General features: G+C 45.3%; 1 protein-coding gene across 1 annotated transcript in view; it reads left to right on the top strand.

Moving 5' to 3' along the window:
• LOC138511164 (sphingomyelin phosphodiesterase 5-like) overlaps positions 1-21,385 on the top strand; it is a 197,476-nt gene that overhangs the window by 142,521 nt on the left and 33,570 nt on the right. The gene's annotated exons all lie outside the window — the stretch shown is intronic.

Genomic DNA, 21,385 nt, shown 5'->3' with positions numbered 1-21,385 from the left:
TCAAAATATGACAGCTACACAATTATTACAATAAGTGCGAAAAAAAGATGAGGTTTTACAAGCAAATCTTACAAATCTATTAGCAAATATGCGTGGTACTAAAGAGTACTGGTTTCGACGTCATGGAGATGTACGTTGTATGATCAGAAACCTTGGCCCACCCACTTGGTTTGTTACATTAAGTTGCACAGAATATGCATGGGAAGATTTACATGCTTTGCTACGCATATCAAACGAAAGCAAAACAAACATAGATATAGTAACACCTGGAGAACTTTGTTCTCAGGATCCTGTTAATGTTTCAAGATATTTTCACCATCGCTTCATTGCTATGCCACATTTTATTTGTAATAAAACTCTTCCTCACCTTAGAGAAGTGCAACACTTCTTTTGGATAAAAGAATACCAAGCCAGAGGAGCACCTCATGTCCACATGCTTTTATGGATTAAAGATGCTCCTAAATTTGGTCAAGACAGTGGTGCCACTGTTTTACAGTTTATTGAAAAATGTCACTTGTGAAATTCCATCAGAATCCACAAATAGTGATCTTCATGTAAAAATTTTACAAATCCAAAGACACAAATGTGGCAAACTGTCGTTGCAAATACAAAAACAAAGGAAAATGCTACACCAAATGCCGATTTGGTTTCCCTAGACCAGTTACAAATACAGGTGCGAAAAACCTCATGTCTTCAGTTAGACATAGTGTTAAAGGTAAATCACCTAAGAATACATATTGCATAAAAAGAAAAGACGAAAAATATATCGATGATTACAATGCAATCATTGCCCACTTATGGAATGCAAACCTAGATGTGCAGTACATTGCAGACAATTCTACTGCAGTTGCACAATATGTCACAGCATACTTGCATACTTAACCAAATCAGAAAAGACAGAGCTCCAAGACCTCTGGAATGACCTGTCATCAGATAAAACAGTGTCTCAAATTGTACAGCTTGGGCATAAAAATGCTTTCCCATAGAGAATGTGGATCCTATGAAGCAGCTGATCGATTAACTGGTACTGAATTGTATGGTAAATCTGCAAATATAGTATGGCCAAGTCTTGGCCCAGCTAAATCTAGAAAGAGTTCTAAAATCATACGAAGATATAGAAACAATAGCCAAACATGATCCCAACAGCCAAGACATTTTAAAAAACAATTTATTGGACACATACTACCCAAACAGGGGTACCACTTTGGAAACCATGTGTCTATACCACATAGCCCAAAACTACACATACAAAAATAATGTAAAACCTGATTAACAAAACCGTAAATACAAAGTGACAAACTGGGAAGGCAGCTTAGTAAAACTCACCAAACCAAATTTAATTAATCATATCAAATTGTCATTTAAGACTCCTCAACGTAAAGAAGTATATTACATGTCCCTGCTACAACTCTTTAAACCATGGAGAAAAGAAGAAGAAATACTAGATAACTATGACTTAAATGAAGACGCTTTCAAAGCAAATGAAAGCAGTATAACTGATGTAAACTTTGCACAGTACAAAACAATGTTGCACAATGAACAGCAACACGAAGAAGAACTCCAGGCTCAACTAGATAAGGACACTCCTGACAGTAGTCAACCTTATGTCACAGGAAGCCAAGAACCACTGGGAGAACCACTAATAACAATTGAGGCAGAATTAGCAATGATAGAAGTAGAAAACACCATGTGTCAGTATCAAGATAAAGAAGACTTAACTATACTACAATCAAAGCTAAACAATGAGCAATGTAGCATTTTTCAAGAAGTAACAAAAGAAATTACACATGGTGTACAACATGAAAACAAAGAATGCACCTGTCAAAATTACAAACCTATACTATTGTACGTCAGTGGTGAAGCTGGTTCTGGCAAAACATTCCTAATCAAAATCATCAGTACGTTCCTTCAACAATTGACAAACAACAAACTGTCAGCTGTTGTCACTGCCCCCACAGGTTTAGCTGCCTACAACATAGGTCGAGTCACTTTACACCGATTACTACTACTGCCAGTAGAACACCAAAACAAATTAGATTATTACAAACTTTCTGCAGAAGCTGCAATGGAACTACGCAGAGTATTGAAACAAATGAAAATGCTACTAATAGATGAAATCCGCATGGTGGCTTTGATTCACCTCAGATTACAAGAAGTACTCAAAACAAACTATGAAGAGCTCTTTGCAGGAAAACACATTATTGTTTTCGGAGATCTTCTTCAATTGACACCAGTAAAAGGTGAGCCTATTTTTAAAACATTAGGACACAAACTCTGCCATAAAACTGTTGGAAGCACTGGAATTGTCAACCTTTGGCAACATTTCCAATACAGAGAATTAACAGAAAACATGCGCCAATCTGCAGATCTCACTTATGTCAACATCTTAAAAAATATCAGAGTTGGTATACTTTCTAAAGAAGCAGAAGCAATATTGAAAACCCGGCACAGTCATGCACTTTATGGTGTTAATGCATGTGCTACAGATGTTATGGAACAATTAGCCCACACAAATGTCAATTGTATGGCCTTAATGCCAACTCTTGAAAGCTGTTTCAAATTCAATGAAATAATGTTAAGTAAAGAAGTGCAACCAATAATGGAAATTAGCACCACAGACAAACTAGATGTACATGAAATGACACTACCCATGTGTGACCAAGCCACAACAAGACTAAATAGTTTAGAAAAATCAATCTCAAACACAGCAGTCTTGGAAAAGATATTAAAATTATCCTTAAATTGCAGAGTAATGCTGAAACGTAACCTTGATGTGGACCAAGGACTAGTTAATGGACCACTGGGTACAGTTGTTGGCTTTCAAACATACCCACGTTAGAACAAAATTCAATTTGTCAATATTCTCTTTGACAAACTTTCAGAAGTAAAAAGAATAAGACTCTCAACAGCTCGATTTCTTCTCTTCAAAGACATGTATGTACGCAGAGAACAATTTTCTCTAACTCTTGCATACGCAGTCACCATTCATAAATCACAAGGTCTTACCCTAGACAAAGCAATGATAGATATTGGTAACAGTCTTTAAAGAAGGCATGAGCTACGTAGCACTATCACGCTTCCGTACACTTGACGGTCTATTACTAATCAACTTGGATGCAAGTAAAATAAACGCTGATATTCCTTGCATTTTAGAATACAATAGACTTCGTTCACTATACACCCCCCATCTAGAAACATATCCTGTTCCACAAAAAGGAAAATGTTCTAAAAGAAAACTAAATCAAACAAAAATGCAACAGGATGTCACTGCAAATTCTCCAAAGAGACTAAAAAACTAAAACTTCATCAAGTACCACAAGCAAAAAAGAACCAATTAGGGAAAGTAAACCAAGTACTTCGTCAAAGAAGGAAGACAAACTAAAAAAAAATCACTCCGATACAGAACTACCTGGTCCATTTCAACTTATAAATGAAATTGGTGTAAGTTGCTATGCAAATGTAGCAATCAATATTCTATTTCAATTACCACCAATTGTTGACAACATTTTCTTACACTTTAGAGACCCATTGTGTATGCAAATGTTAGTACTTCATAGAAACGCAAAAAACAATCCTGACAACCCGTATAGTGTTCATGGAATAAGACAAGAATTACACTACTGTGCTGGAATGGTGAAATTCACTATAAACTCGCAGGAAGATCCACAAGAATTTCTAATGTACTTACTATTAGTACTGGAAAACAAAAACATACCTATAAATGAAATCTTCCAGATTTCATACATGTGGAAACACACATGCACTCTCTGCAACAATGTGACAGAAGAACAAATCCCCAATGAGCGCTTTGTGTATATACCAATACCTAATTGTGAATCCGTTCCATTTCAGCAACTTGTACAAAATGCAAACCATGGTAGATTATGTTCGACCTGCAATTCAGATAATCGCGCCACGTTACTAATACAAACACATAGTAAATACGTAATACTAATGCTTCTACGTTACAATGCAGATGGTACCAAAAACAACTGCAAGCTGACTAGATTCACACATGCTCAAATATCACTTGGTAGGAAAACCTTCACAACAATACGTATAATCTACCACGCAGGAGCCACAACCAATTCAGGGCACTACACTGCATATATAAAAAAAGAAATGTGGATGGTTTCAATGTAAGGATAGTACCATTACTCTATAGCAGAGATTACCAGCAAATCTTACAAACGCTTATTTAATGTTCTTAAAACCCAAATTTGATAACTAAACTGTACTTGAACCTTAAGTACACTTGTAGTAAAAAAAATATAAACTGTCACAATATTCCAAAAGCTATCTAACTGCTAAAAGATGCTACAACAACTAATCAGATAAATTAATACCACTCAAATAGAGCAAAAAATAGACGGTTAGAATACACCAATTGGTATCTAACTGTCCAAAAATTTTGAAATATCCACACAGATAAATCAATACCACAAAATTATATCAAAAAATAAACAGTTAGAATATGCCTACCGGTATCTAACAGCTCCAAAATTTTACAATATCCAAAGAAATACCTAATATCTTACTGCTCCCAAAAACTGAAACAATCCAATGTATAAAGCATTAGGCAGAAACAACAAGTAAACACTGAAAACAAACAAACAAACACTGTAGCATAAAAGAAAAAGCTTTTTTTTTTAATCCAACATGGATTTTTTTTTCTCCCACAGACCCAATGATTTTAGCAACAAACACAGAAACTGAGCAAATTGCACAGTACTCTGGTTTGTCATCTACTAAATATGACGGTAAAAAAAAGAAGAAAATGTTGATTGTACAACGTAATTAGTCTTTATAAAATACTAATACTAACATGCTATTTTCTTTTATCACAGAAATGAACAAGAAAAACATGGACTCCCGTTACTAAACCAAATAGTAAGTATATACAACCATCGCAACATATCACACCCTTACTGGCTTATAACATTGTTCCTTATAAATTTGTTTTTGAGTCAAAGTTATAAGCCAGTATGAGTGTGAAATGCTGCGGTGCTTCTGGCCAGGGCATAGACTCTTGGGTGCATGGCATATGGTTGTGATATGCTGCGGCGGTTGTAGCCAGGGCATAGAGTCTTGGGTGCATGGCCAAATGGCCATGCACCCAACATTCTATACCTTGGCCACAACCACCGCAGCATATCACAACCATAGATTCAAGCATTGCAACCATTTTAATGCCCGCGGACACAAGGAAGGTCCTAGAACACATTCAACTTGCCAGAAGACGATACGGACAGCGTCCTCAGGACACCCCCATTTTCTTTATGTGCGAACATTTCAGGACACCGCAAGTGTTCTTAGAACACTTTCAGCTTGACAATGAACAATACAGACAACGTCTTCAAGACACCCTCCGCGAACATTCCAGGACCCCACGAGTCTTCTTAGAAAACTTTCAACTTGACACCAAATCCATTCTGTTTATTTACAAACATTTTAGAACAGTCGTGTTGTCCGCAGACAAAGCAAACACAACTAAATCGTCTAGCACATAAAAAATACAACATTGCACCTATCTCATACTCCCCCAGCCTCCCAAAAACCCTCTTACACACCAACACACTCCACTAAATACAATCTTTAATCCAACTTTCACCACGCTGTCCGCGGTCGACGGCGAATTCAAAATGGCGGGCGCCACAGAAAATCTGACGCGCTCCACGCCGTCGAATCAGCGAACACGTCGCATGTCCGCGGACATCGCGCAAGCCGCTCGGCCAGTCGGGGCGCTGTCCGCGGAGCAAACCGGGAAGTCCGTCCGCGAAGCGGACGGAGATATCACTAATATTGTTGCCTTACATTTTGGTCATTTAAAAAAAACTACTGGACGGATTTACACCAAATTTGCAAAAGCACGCTTTAGGGACCAAGACCCCGCTCCTGCCACAAATTTGGCGTAAATCCGTCCAGCGGTTTGGGCTGTAGACGTGCGCAAAGTTTTTTCCCATTATGTCTATGGGAAAAAACAAAAGTTTTGGGCCCTCCCCTATAACTTTGCCCCCCTGGACCAAACCTCTCCAAACTTTGCAAAATAATTCAGAGTGGGTCATATACTTTTTTTGCAAAGTTTGGTGAGGATTCGTCCATAGGGTGCGAAGTTATAAGCCACCCAAAAAATGCTCTTCCTATGGAAACACCAACTTAACCATGTAAAATATATATATATATATATATATATATTTCTGAGGCTTGTGGAATCTGCTTAGATTCACATGCTGTGCATAGGCCGACATCTAGTGGAAGCTGCGGAGTATTACAGTTTGTTTTTCGAAAGTTGAAAATGGGCGTCGACACAGGCGTGCCAGTAATACTATCCCTAGTGTGACGTCCACTGTACCCAAGATCCCTCACGCGTGTAGGATCCTCAGATTGTTTTTTTCCGCCATACTGGTCGGAAGCATCTTGCGGAGTTCCCTGGCCTTAGCCATACTTTTGCTGTTATTATAATTATAATTCTTATTCATTCCCCTCCCCAACGTCGACCCTCGACCTCGACGACGGCTGGAGAAGTCATTGACCGTCGACTGCTGCACGACGGATCTGGGCCTCGGAAGGCTGCTGGCCTCGGCCCGGGCCTAGTAGGCCGCTGGCCTCGGCCCTTACAAGTAGGGAGAGTGGGGGGTGGTACATACTCTTCACTCTTGATATATAGTTACATTTTATATATTCCTACACTTAGCAGCCCGCTGCCTTAAGGTGCGTATGGAGGGTACCCCTTTTCAATCCTGCCCCAAGTGCAATCGCAAATACCCTTGGGTCGACAGGCACGCCACGTGCAATCTCTGCTTGCCGAGGGATCACCCCGAAACGAACTGCAGAGCGTGTAGTAGGTTTAAACCTAAGACACTTAAGGACCGTTCGACAAAGCGTTGGGCCCACCACGCCAGGCAGGAGGCCATGGCAGCGGAGGGCGCCTTCAGCGATGGCAGCGACGCCGTACTTTCGGACGGCGAGGGCATTATGGCGTCGAAAGACAGCCGGCGAGCGCAGGTCCCCGACCTCGGAAGGTCGTCCGGCAGGGCGGCTATGGGGAAGACCCCCGGCGACGCAAGCGCTGCACACCTAACACACACTAAACACACTAAGACCAACCGGACCTCGACGACGTCGACTTCCCGGAAAGAGGCACAAAAAGAACGGTCCGACTCGGTGTCCTCTGGGCGCTCTCGATCGAGATCACCTCACGACGCAAGGCAATCATCCACTCTTGCCAAGAGTGCCTCGCTACACACATTAACGGAAGTTCGATCGTCGGGAGACGAAGACGACTTCCACCCCCAGGCCGCGCTCCAAGATACCGAGACCGCGGTTAACACCAGTGAGGCCCCACACCCAAAGCACACAGATACCTCTCCAGACCCTCGGCGCCAGGCGTCGAAAGTCTCTGGGGCCTCCAAGGGACAGGGAAAACATTTTTCCACGCACGGGGAGGGGGGGAAACGGCGGAAAGCACAGCCTTCCACTCCTGTAAAGCCATCCTCTCACCCTAGGCAGACAAGCAAACACAAGTCTACCCTTGAAAAGTCCCATAAATCATCACCTACTAAAGTAATACCCTGTTCCAGGGAATGGTCCAGTGAAGATATAGACAGGGTTATGTCTAGGATGTCTTCCTTGGCTGATTTTTATGATAAGAACCCAGAACATTTTCTTTCATATAACCCTCAAGGGGCCACACCCTCAGGCTCCTCCGATCCTATCCCGCTAAGTAAAAAGCCCCGGTTCGAAAGACCTGAACCCTTCGAGGTTCAGCCTTACTCCACTCCATATTCTACTCCACTCCCCAGTTACCAGGGACAAGTTTTCCCTGAAGAGGACCAGGAGTTTGAAATTATGGAAGAACAAACCGGGACAGATTACTATGCAGAGGATGAGGACCTGGAGGAGGGAGAAAATGAGCAGGAAATTTACAGAGTAGATTCCCCAGTACAAAGCGAAGCCCCAGTTACCGACTCTCTAGTTGATAACCAGCCCCTCCTTAACGAGGTTCTCGCTCGAGCAGCGGAACATTTCCACATCGACACCCACGGTGTACAGGAGGAAAGGGACTTCGCGGAGGAGTTTGTAGGAGAGAGGAGACCGGTCGCTCAGACCATCCCTATCCTCAAATCCATCCAACGAAGAATAGATCCTTCCCTGGTGAATCCTAACCTCACCAGAGCTGTCAACCCCAGAATTGAAAAGATTTTCCGGGCAGCCCAGTCTGACCCTCTGTATATAAGGGGACATCTTAAACCAGATTCCCTAGTGGTTACCAACACTAGAAAAAGGGCTGGCACGCCCTTATCTTCATCAGAAGCTCCTCCCGACAAGGAGAGCAAAAAACTTTACGGGTTTGGCAGGAAGGTAGCCTCAACGTCCGCCTACCAAGCAAGGATTGTGAATTCCACCACCCTGTTGGCTAGTTACAATTGCCATCAATGGGAAGAAGTCGCGGCGCTCATTGCCTCTGCTCCAGAACCGTTAAAGGGCCAGCTGGCTCGGATCTCGGCAGAAGGGAGAGCCGTGTCTGGTTGCATTTTAAAAGCAACTTTCGACGCCGCTGACAACGCAGGGAGATTGATAGCAGAAGGTACTGTTATCAAGAGACATGCGTGGTTACGGCAGTCGGGATTCAAGACAGAAACCCAGGCTTCTTTAATAGACAAGCCAGTGGAACCCAACCTATTGTTTGGGAAAGCGGTCGAAGACGCACTTAAAAATGCCAAAGATGAATATGAGACTCTCAAATCCCTTGGCCAGCTTACCAACAAACCCCCTAACCAGAGGGGGAACAGTAATTTTCGTCGCCCACGCGGCCAAAATTCACAAAGAGGCAACTATGCCCAGGGACAGGGTACACAATGGAATAACAACCAGCAGTCTACCCAGAGTTACGGCAGGGGTAACAAGAGAGGTCGTGGAAGAGGCAGAGGCAGCCCCAACAAGGGAGGTGGCACGCCTCCACCAAAACAGTGACGCTCAGTTCAGGGTCCCTTGTCACGCAACCCCAGTAGGGGGACGCATTTCCACCTTCACCCAGGCTTGGGAAGGGATCACCTCAGACAGATGGGTGCTGTCAACAGTATCCGCAGGATATTGTATAGAACTACTGCAGCGTCCCCGGAACCATCCTCCACGACAAAGAGGGCACTCCCTAGAGCATCAAAGGATCCTTCTCGAGGAGATCGCCATTCTGCTAGAAAAGGACGCGATAGAACTCGTCCCAGGACACCAGGTAAACAAGGGTATCTATTCAACTTACTTCCTTGTGCCAAAGAAAGATTTGACAATGCGCCCAGTATTGGACTTACGGCCTGCCAACAAGTATGTCAAGCCCCAAAAATTCCGTATGACCACGCTACAAGAGGTAATCCCCCTCCTAAAAAAGGGGGATTACATGGCAACCTTGGATATGAAAGATGCTTATTTTCATATTTCCATGCTCCCAGCGCACAGAAAGTACTTGCGCTTCAAGGTGGACAGTCGCCACTACCAATTCAAGGTACTGCCCTTCGGGATAGCTTCAGCACCAAGGGTATTCACCAAGGTACTGGCGGTGGCGGCTGCACACCTACGCAGGGAGGCAATCCCGGTGTACCCTTATCTGGACGACTGGCTCATAACGGGGGAAACCCCAGGAATTTGCAGGTCAAACATTCAGAGGACTATCGACCTCCTCCACGAATTAGGCTTCTCTATCAACGAGAAAAAGTCAAGTCTGGTGCCAAGCACCTCAAAACAGTTTCTAGGAGCTATCCTAGATACTCGGAAAGGATTGACCTTCCCTTCGGAAGAGAGAATTCGGAATATACTTCTGCAAATTCCGCATTATCAGTCAGGTCAACAGATAACAGTACGCAAAGCTATGCGGTTACTGGGCATGATGGCGTCATGCATTTACCTGGTCCCCCACGCGCGTCTGCGCATGCGTCCCATGCAGGAATGGTTGGCGAAACAGTGGTCTCAGGCAAGTGGTCATTGGGACGATCTAGTGGTCGTTTCGCCAACACTCGTACAGAGCCTACACTGGTGGACAAGAGAGAATCTCGCAAAGGGGAAACCCTTTTACGATCCCGAAGTACAAGCCGTGGTGACTACAGATGCATGCCTGACTGGGTGGGGAGCTCACCATCTCCACCACACAGCTCAGGGTCTCTGGTCTCACTCAGTAGCCAAGAACCACATCAATCTGCTAGAGCTTCTGGCAGTATTCCGAGCGCTAAAGGCGTTCGAGCCCCATCTACTGAACTTGTCGGTGCAGATCAGGACGGACAGCACGACAGCCATGTTCTATCTGAACAAGCAAGGGGGGACTCGTTCGCCAAATCTGTCCAAGCTTGCCCAGAAAATATGGATATGGGCACTCAGACGGAACATCTTCCTGTCATCACAACATGTTCCAGGGGAGCTCAATTCCCTAGCGGATGCTCTAAGCAGAGACTCCCTCCCAGAAGAACACGAATGGGTCCTTCACAGAGACGTAGTAGAAGATCTCTTCTCTCAGTGGGGTTTCCCCACTATAGACCTATTCGCCACAAGCAAAAACAAACAATGCCCAGGATTTGCATCCAGGTTCCCCCAGCCGGACTCCCAAGGGAATGCCCTGTGGATGAACTGGTCAGGGATGTTTGCGTACGCTTTTCCACCAACTCCTCTCATCAGGAAGGTGGTGTACAAGATGAACAAGGAATCGATGACGCTCATCCTAGTTGCTCCCATGTGGGCGAGACAACCATGGTTTCCACACCTACGCAGGATGGCGGTGTGCGAGCCCATCAGACTCCCAGCCTGGTACAACCTACTGTCCCAGCAACAGGGTCAAACAGTGCATCAGGAACCCAACTCTATGAACCTAGCAGCATGGCTCCTGAGGTCATAGAGTTTGGACATCTCAAATTACCACAGAGGTGTATGGACATTCTAAAGGAATCCAGGAAACCAAATACAAGGCACTGTTACTTTGATAAGTGGAAAAGATTCGTTATCTGGTGCCAGAATAAACAAATCAACCCGGTTGATTGCACTCCTTCCAACGTTGTGACATACATGCTCCACCTGCTGGATGCAGGGTTGGTTTTTAACTCGCTGAAAGTACACCTGGCAGCCCTCTCGGCTTACACCACATCCCATAACAAGGTCTCGTGGTGGAAAGTACCAGTGGTTAAAGCCTTCATGGAAGGAGTAAAGAGACTTCACCCTCCTATTTCGAACCCACCGCCAGGATGGGACCTCAACGTGGTGCTAGCTAAGCTCATGGGACCCCCATTCGAACCCATGCATAAAAGTAGTCTCAAACACCTGACTTATAAAACGGCCTTCTTAGTAGCCATTACCTCCATAAGAAGGGTCAGTGAAATTCAGGCTCTGTCAGTGCAGGATCCTTTCTTTACTATCCACAAGGACAAACTGGTTTTACGCACACACCCTAGGTTCTCACCTAAATTCATATCCAAGTTCCATGTAAACCAGTCCATCGAGCTTCCGGCTTTCTTCCAAAACCCGCAAAGCTCGGCTGAGGTGAAACTACACACCCTAGATGTGCGTAGGGCGGTCCTATACTATGTAAATAAAACCAGACCGCTAAGGAAAACAGATCAACTGTTTGTCTCCGTAGCTACAGGCAGAGAGGGGGATCGCGTCTCTAAGGGCGCTATCTCGAAGTGGATTATCAACTGTATACAGCTGTGTTACTCTCTTTCTGAAAAGACTCTGCCTTTTACGCCAAGGGCCCACTCTACTAGAGGCATTGGTGCCACTCTGGCTTTCATTGCAAATGTTCCCCTCGACACCATTTGCAAAGCAGCTACTTGGAGCTCTATTCACACTTTTACTCAGCATTACTGCATTGACACTCATTCCAAGACGGATACACAAGTGGGACAAGCGGTTCTAAGACACCTGTTTGCTCATGACCCTTCTCACATCCCACCTCCTTCTTCTGGTACTGCTCGCTAATCTATGCACAGCATGTGATCTAAGCAGATTCCACAAGCCTCAGAAGGGATACATTACTCACCGTAATCGTATTTCTGATGCTTGTATCTGCTTAGATTCACATGCGACCCACCCTTCCTCCCCTCCGAGAGAAGGCGCATGATTACTTGTAGTCTTACCTTTCTGTCTATCTGCTTGGATTATCTGTACTCACGCTACTCCTCATGCTTCCTCATGTCAGAAAAAATACAATCTGAGGATCCTACACGCGTGAGGGATCTTGGGTACAGTGGACGTCACACTAGGGATAGTATTACTGGCACGCCTGTGTCGACGCCCATTTTCAACTTTCGAAAAACAAACTGTAATACTCCGCAGCTTCCACTAGATGTCGGCCTATGCACAGCATGTAAATCTAAGCAGATACAAGCATCAGAAATACGATTACGGTGAGTAATGTATCATATATATATATATATATATATATATATATATATATATATATATATATATATATATATATATATATATATATATATATATATATTTTACATTTGACAATTGCCATGTATTATGCACTTGCATCTCCATTGTAATACGTTTGCTTGTTTCGCACATTTTTCTTTTGTGATGTCATCTTAGTTTTAGCAGTACACGTTGGTAGCGCGAGTTATGATTGTGTACCTCCCCATAACAGGCGAATTTCGTGGTTTTTTCGGTTTTACCTGTAACCCTAACGTCCCTGTAGTAACGTTTTTCCATGGAATTCCATAGGTTTTTTTAGTAGTGAAACTTAAACATAACGTCCCTTTAACAATGTTTTTGTTTGTGAATTTCATAGGTTTTTAGTAGGGCACTGCAACCGGAATGTTGCTTTAGCATAGTGTTTTCTGTAAAGATGATAGCTGTTTGGTAATGCAATCGAACCATAGCGTCCCGTTAACCATGGTTTGTTACTGATACCTTGGCTGCCCTCACGGTAAATGTGTGGAAAGGCCAAATTGTCTGGTGTATGTATCCATTTGTGCTACCCCTTCCTTTTCCGAATAGTGTTGGTGTATGTTACCAATTACAGATGCACATGACAAATGTTGGTGAGTCTTTCAGTAAGTTTTCTTTTTGTGTTAATATTGCATGATAAATCTGTGCCGCACAGTAGTGGCCGAGATGACTACAGATGAACAATATGTACATTTCGTAGGGAGACTGCACATACGCCGAGCAGGTGCAATCACACTGCAAGTATTCGTAGGACTCCATTAGTGTCCGCATCTTCCAATGCACTTTTAAATAGTTGTAAAAGCGTGCGTGTATCCGTTCCACATCTATACCCATGCATAGGTACTGCACTGTGTGCTGATAACACCGCCCCTGTGGCCAGCCCTACTGATTCATACAGTAGGCTACCGCATGGCAAGTACGGCTGCAGACTACGTGGGTGGCTTAGCAATCCTACCATTGTGTGCCTAAAGTAGGCCTGACTGTATGACGGCCACTGGTAAAAAAAGAACAACCACCAACAGTGTCACGTGGGCGTGTTAAATGTCGCATTCATTTGATGAATGTGCTGCTTGCCTTTCCATCACCCGTAAAACACACATCCTGTCTGCATTGAGCAGTGTGACGGAAAGTGTGAAAAGGTCGCCTGGGGGCCGTACAGTTGAAGGAAACCAGTAACTGCAGTTTGGACAGTTTGTAGTGAGTCTGCAAAATTTGCAAAGCTGGTGCAGCTTGGTCACGCACATACTAGTGCATATAAAAGCAAATAAGCAAACAGCAGAATATGCAGATCGCAAACTAGTAGTGGTTAGAAAAATAAGGTACCTGCATGGGTTGGACAGATTATATGTCTTCCTGCTCCACGTAATGAACTGTGTTTCGCGTTGGTGTGAACATTCTTGTATTCCACAATGTATGCAGCTCCGTGAATGCTACCCTTAAGAGTAATGGCGTAGCAAGAAGTGTTTGTACTGCATGTGACGACACCTGAAATGAAAGCACAAGGGACCAGTGGGCAAGCTACCGCCCTTCCAACAGCTACGTAGGGTAGATTAATGTAAACAATTTGGCACATGTGCTGCGGGAAACAAGAGGGGCACTCCTGTAGGGCAGCAGAGCTCTAAGGCACCCTTGCAAACCATATGGCGCGCTACAGACCTGTACCCGGCAAATGGCATTGTATTGTGCATGGACTACACAGCGCTACTCTACAGAGGGAAGGTACTTAGCTTAGAAGTGCATGGGAAGGCTCCTTCCACGAGCATTGCAATTACTGGCACTATGTAGGTGAGTGCCACCCAATAAATCTGTCTCTCGTCACGTCCCTTATGGTATCCATACAGGTGCTCCCCCTTCTGTACCAGGCTTTTCCTGCCGTTCCTTCTGTGGCATGTGTCAGAAGACCATAATAAGTGGACATGAACTGGGAAAGGGAAAAAAGAAATGAGGAAAGCACCTTTTACAGGTGAACAATGCAAGTGGCAACAAACGGATGCAGGGCGGGAGACGTGCCACTGTGCAAAACACTGTAGTGCAAGGTGTTAGAAAGGAGGTCGCTGTAGAAAGAGATTTCTTTACGTGTAGCAGAGCGTTTTCAAGAGTGTCGGCGCACAACACTTACTTCCAAAGTGTTTCAGTACTTTCAAGAAGGGCACCACACAATTTGGATTGGGTGTACAGAAATCAGGATGGCAGGCATAGTAAGATGAACGGTATAGCTGGGGAAAACTATTCGTGCTGTGAAATTTGATATTCCCATGTGTGAAGAACGCCATTGGCACATGTCGTGCAAAGGCACAAATGCACTGCATCGTAATGTACTGCGCTTTCTCCCATTTGCGGACCAAATAAAAAATGACGCAGCAACATCAGTGTATGCATAATGTGGTACAAAGTTGTGCAAGATATTGGAAACAAACGCAGCACCTGGGCAAGTGCCTCTTACATCGCAAACGGCACAGCATGTGACTCGTGTCACATGCTGTGCAATTTTCCCTCCACAATGAACTGCAATAAAAACTGCATTTTTGCATCTCACCAAAGTGAGACACAGCCAAACCAAAATTTGTCACTTCATTGTCGGCACTCCATAGCACTACACATCCACATGAGAGATTCCACAATGAGCTGCCACTGCACAGTGTTTTCCATTCACTTTCACGCAATGTATTTCAAACTCCCCTACAAGTCGCACGCTGTGCCTCGTGAAACACACAGCCATAACTGCACCCTCTACATACCACAGTGTGCGTACACACCACACCCAGAAACCTTAGCTGACACGTGCCACCCTGCAACTTTCGCGATATTCGCAGCATTTTCCTGCTGTGCGCGCGCAGGAGTCTGGAAATAACTGTCAACTAAGGTAGGGGATGTTGTAAATTGTGGCAGCTCTCAAAAGAACCTTTGGGGGTTTTTTTGTAAGTGCTTCCAAACAAACACTTTTTTTTTTGCGGTTTCTACAGGTAAAATTGTGTTTGCAGCGTCAGATCACTTTCTTACAATAGGGTCTTCAGTGCAGCCCGTACATTGTCAAACAAAATTTCATTGCCACTGGTCGACAAAGACATGCCATTTGCCTTGAAAAGGTGTATATATCGAGAACCAATATTCTCATTCTCACAGGAGAACATCCCAGCAGCACTCAAGAAGTCGGACATGCTCAGTCCCCTTCCGACCTCTGGCTGGCGACAGGACTGATTGGAATACTTCCACACTATTCTCGGGGGGTAGGCATGAGAAAAGCCCCTTGGCTGTAGGAAAAATGCGCTGCACTGCTTTCACCATAATCTTCAGTTGACGGTACACACTGGAACAGGCAGCAACCCCAAAAAGAAGGCTCCAAAGTGCACAACCACAACATGTACAGTTGCCGAAGACACCAAGCGCCGACATTCTACAAGCACTCTGCCGAAACAGCACGCTTTGACACTGCACCACAAAGCTTCCACTCCCTCCACACTGAAATTGCCACTGAAACCTCCTTTCAGGGCATACAAGAATAGATCTTCCACAAAGGCATCACCCACGATGAAAACTGTGTCTTGCCATGTTTGCCAGCCGCAGTATCCAAAGTAATGGGAGAAATGCTTGGCACCCTTTCCTGTGACGCACACCCTGAGAACCTGATTGGACATTCCCCACAGTCCCATTTACATTGGCCACCATGGTGAGAAGTGCAGCATGCGGCACGTGCCTTTCCCCAATTACTGCGTGGAGTGGTCCTTCTCCCTATTCGTGGTCTTTCCTATGGCGTTCACCCTCATGATCTGATTGGTCAAAGGCCATAGTCCCATTTCCATTGGCCAGCATGGTGAGAAGCACACAGTGTCACACGTGCCTTTCTCCAAGTTGCGTGAGGGCCGCACCCCAGTAAAGGTGGAGGAGTCCTGCTTCCTATTGGCACGCTTCCCTGTGACGCACGCCATGACCATGTGATAGGACAATCCCTACAGTCCCATTTACATAGGCCAGCATGGTCAGAAGCACCGATTGTGGCATGTGCGGTTCTCCAAGTACGGTGATGGGCGGGCCCCAGTGAAGCAGGAGTCCTTCTTTCTATTGCCATGCACCCTACGCACCTCATTGGACAATCCCCACAGACCCACTTCCATGGCCGCCACCCACAAAATCCCTGGATGTGCCTTTCATGCTGCATGCAGGCGTGGACGAATAACTTGCAACCATGGGAGGGGGAGTTTGTGACAAAGGGCGGCCCTTAAAAGAGCCTGTTACTTTATTTTTTGTTTTTCATTCTTCTAGAGAAACACCTTTTCATCAGTTGTTATTTGCTGTACTGTTTTCGCATTACTACACTGAACTCTTCACCGCATCATGTAGACGGGCAAACAAAACTGCATTGTCTATGGGTGACAACAAAATGCAATTTATTTGGAAAAACTCTGCATTTCCAGAGCTCACGACATCAGTGTTGCATAAGAACATTGCACGAGCGGACACAAAAGTATACATGCTTCTGTTGATGACACTCCTTCCTGCGTCTAGCTCAGAACAGCCATGAGCAGTGGGCCATAATCTTTCTGATATTATAGAGCATTTAAAGGACCTTGACGGTGGGAAAAAGCATCTTCACGGCATCCAGAAATCTCCTCAGTGTGCACAACAAATGTAAGCAAGGCAGGTAACCCATATGCATGGCGTATCAGTCGATGACGATCACATCTAGTGCTGCAAAGTGGCTATGTTTTCTCTAGGAGCATGCATATCGGCGAAATTGCAGTCATATACAGCTTTCGAAAATGCGGCCACTCGTTCCAAACCAAAATTGCCGTCCAAGTGTCTTTCCAGGGCACAGTTGCGCAAAGGTATGACAAAGAAATCACCTAAACTCAACACAATGCGTTTCATCATGCCAGCCATCCTCCGTACCCGGTGTACAATCTCCAACAGTTGCACCGCCCCTTCCTGTTAACCACACCCACAGTACCTAATTGGATAATCCCCACAGTGCCATGTCAATTGGCCAACAGGGTGCGAAGGACACATTGTGGCACGTGCGCCTCCCAAAGCACTGCGAGGGTCTCGCCCCGAAAAAGCTGGAGCACTCCTTCTTGCCTTCGCACTATGTTCTCTGCAATACTCCCTCATTGGGTTATGCGTAAATAGGCACACACGCATCAACCAACTGCATCGAAGCCTCCCTCATCCGACACTGTCACAACACTTCAAATGTACCGTTACACATTTACAGCACAAGTGTCGTGCCATTCCACAGAAACGTCCACTACAAAGTTCCATAAAAGCATGCACAATTTCTCCATCCGCATACATTCACGTGGCCACCCAGGATGTGGCACGTGCTATCCTGAAACTGCTGCAGAATCCGCTATCTTTTCGTGATAGAGGGGTCAGGGGGGGTTGGTGTCGGAGTAATCAATATGAAGCTGGGTAGGCGATTGTGTCTTCCAGCGTAAATGTTTAAAGGTTTTCTTTTTTCTTTTTTTGTTTTTGTACATGCGTGCGAGTAACTTTGTTTTTTCTCTTTATATGACTTTGTTTCCCTCTACTCACATTTTACCACAATCTGGTCAATGCTTCTTGCACAGTGTAAAAGAAAAGGGCATTGCCAATGACGCTCAAATAAATGCCATTTCTACGGAACCACTGCATATTTTGCGACCTCGTAATCTCATAGTGGGTCGATAACATGCCAGCATTCTGCATGAATTCACGCATAATTCTGTTTATAACACACCTTCCGACCTCTGGCTGCAGACAAATTACACCGTCATGGGCCCAAACTCATCTTGGTGTTATGCATGAGAAAATGACCTTGGCAGTAGGAAATAACCGCATCACTGCGTTCAGCAACCTCTTCAAGTGACGGATTAAACATCCACACGACCCAAAAGTAGACTTCCTTAGTGCAGCACAACAAAGTCAATGTTCGTGACGGACGCCACATATCTGCAAAGGCGAACCATCCTGCCGAAACTCCAGTCACCCTGACAGCTCCTGAAAGCGTCCACTCCTTCCAACCTGAAATTCCCAGCAACGCCTTACACCACCTGTGCAGATGGCACACAAAGGTGTCACCGACGATGAGCACTGCATCTCTCCATGTCACCCAACTTCACGACACAGTATTGGGACAAAGTGGTACCGCCCCTTCCTGTCAACCACACCCTAAACACCTAGTTGCCTATTTCCCACAATTCCATTTCCGTGTCCACGTTCATAATGGCAGACTGCGGCATGTGCGCTTTCCCATCTGCAGTGAGTGCCACGGCCCAGTAAATCACACACAATAATTCTTCCCTTTGCAAGGGCATGTTTGCAGCACTCCCCCATCGGGTGCTGTCATATTTTCAAACGCGCATGCAACAATCACATAGAAAACCTCTGCATTGCACACTTTCATTTCTGTACAGCACTCCATATTTACTGGTACACTCTCACTACACATTCCATTTCAATCCAAAGCCCCTCCACCACAAACTTCTGCCACTCAATGCACGATTGCAGCATTCACAAACTTCCTGAGGCGCACCCAGCACACCTTTGGCCATGCACACAACACTGCAGCCCTTTGCACACCCACCACAACATATAGATGCATGCATGCGCCCATGTGGGCACCTACCATTATGCACAAACGTAACATACGTAGCAGCACTTCTACCAAACTCCTCCACACCATAAAATGCCCATTCACAAAAACGTGTCACAATTACCTGATTCCACAAACATACCACAGCCTTTCCAGCATCACAATGATAAGATGGAAAGTTGAGTGGACATCACGTTCAAGAAGTTTGGAAAGGTTAGTGGGAGAGAGGGCGGTGGTTGGGGGGAGAGAGGGCGGTGGTTAGGGGTAGAGAGGGCGGTGGTTAGACTGGATTGAGGAGTCAAGTGTTGGCTTCTTTAGAATTGGGAGAATGACTGCTTGAGGTGGGAAAAGAAGAGTAAGAAAGAGAGAGATTGAAGAGTGTTGTAAGATATAGGACAAGGAAAGACCATACGAATAAGTGAGGAAGGGGTGGGATGTAGGAGGACGGAGAAGGATGAGCTCTATAGATGAGATTAGTGACATCACGGTTAGTAAGAGAAATGAAAGAAGTAAAGGGAGGGGAAGCAGAGCAAGTGGAAGAATGAGAGAAGGGGGGACATAGATGGATGAAGAGAGGAATGTAAAGAAGAACTTTAACAGTAAAGAATATGTCACAATCAGAAGGAGATAAGGAAGAGTGAAGTGAAGGATCAGGAGAGAGAGGTGTGAGAAATCTGACTGTCTTCCTGGCTAGTCCCCGGGGATATGTCATCCAGGTGGCCAGGACACGGCCATCGCTACTGGATCCAGTTCCTGGGGGTGCCCAGTGCGGGATGATGACCTGGATGAGGGGTCTTCGGGGAGTGGAAGTGGGACACAACGAAGTTTCAGACACGGTATCCTTATGACACACTTTCCCCATCATACCAGGTAGCATACCTTGAAATGAAACCCCCCAGCCACTTTGCTGCCGCAAACACTTTCTCTCACAAAGTTCATCGTGAGCGACAACAGACTAACACCAGAGCCATATACCTGACATGTCTCAACACAAGGGTCGGGCAGAGTCGGGCAATTACTGATAACTACACACACCTGACTTCCATCACACTTCCCCACACGGATAACGGCAGAGGGACACTGGCTCGGACTTTGGACTGAGCTCCACATCTCTACCTGATTACTTGTCTTGGCTCTTTACTGAGGAACACTCTAGCTCAGACTGTGCACCGAGCTCCACATCTCTCTGCATGATTATTACGGGTCATGGCACTTTACTGAGGAACACTCTGGCTCAGACTGTGCACCGAGCTCCACATCTCTCTGCCTGATTACTGGTCTTGGCTCTTTACTGAGGAACACTCTGGCTCAGACTGTGCACTGAGCTCCCCATCTCTCTGCCCAATTATTATGCATCTTGGCTCTTTACTGAGGACACTCTGGCTCAGACTGTGCACCGAGCTCCACATCTCTCTGCCTGATTACTGGTCTTGGCTCTTTACTGAGGAACACTCTGGCTCAGACTGTGCACCGAGCTCCACATCTCTCTGCCTGATTATTATGCATCTTGGCTCTTTACTGAGGACACTCTGGCTCAGACTGTGCACCGAGCTCCACATCTCTCTGCCTGATTACTGGTCTTGGCTCTTTACTGAGGACACTCTGGCTCAGACTGTGCACCGAGCTCCACATCTCTCTGCCTGATTATTATGCATCTTGGCTCTTTACTGAGGACACTCTGGCTCAGACTGTGCACTGAGCTCCCCATCTCTCCGCCCAATTATTATGCATCTTGGCTCTTTACTGAGGACACTCTGGCTCAGACTGTGCACTGAGCTCCCCATCTCTCTGCCCAATTATTATGCATCTTGGCTCTTTACTGAGGACACTCTGGCTCAGACTGTGCACCGAGCTCCACATCTCTCTGCCTGATTATTACGGGTCATGGCTCTTTACTGAGGAACACTGTGGCTCAGACTGTGCACTGAGCTCCACATCTCTCTGCCTGATTATTACTGGTCTTGGCTCTTTACTGAGGAACACTCTGGCTCAGACTGCGTACCAAGCTCCGCATCTCTCTGCCTGATTATTACGGGTCTTGGCTCTTTACTGAGGAACACTGTGGCTCAGACTGTGCACTGAGCTCCGCATCTCTCTGCCTTATTACTGATCTTGGCTCTTTACTGAGGAACACTGGCTCAGACTGTGCACCGAGCTCCACATCTCTCTGCCTGATTATTACTGGTCTTGTAACTAACCTATGTGAAGAGGTTTATGAGTGTGGATTCACTATGTGCTGTGTCCATCCATTGGGGTGCCTTCTGCATGCCTAGGGTGCTTCCACTAGTGTCTGCCACACTATCCCACAGTCTCCACATTCTCTGCAATAGTCATAATAAAACACGTTGCCTTTCTTGCTGGTTACTCCCACTTCTAAGCAGTGTA

Source organism: Ambystoma mexicanum, chromosome 6p (genome assembly GCF_040938575.1).
Source record: "Ambystoma mexicanum isolate Mex_15411 chromosome 6p, UKY_AmexF1_1, whole genome shotgun sequence".
NCBI classification, from domain to species: domain Eukaryota; kingdom Metazoa; phylum Chordata; class Amphibia; order Caudata; family Ambystomatidae; genus Ambystoma; species Ambystoma mexicanum.
Note: the sequence above shows the minus strand (reverse complement) of the source record. Positions and strands in the feature narration are given on the sequence as shown.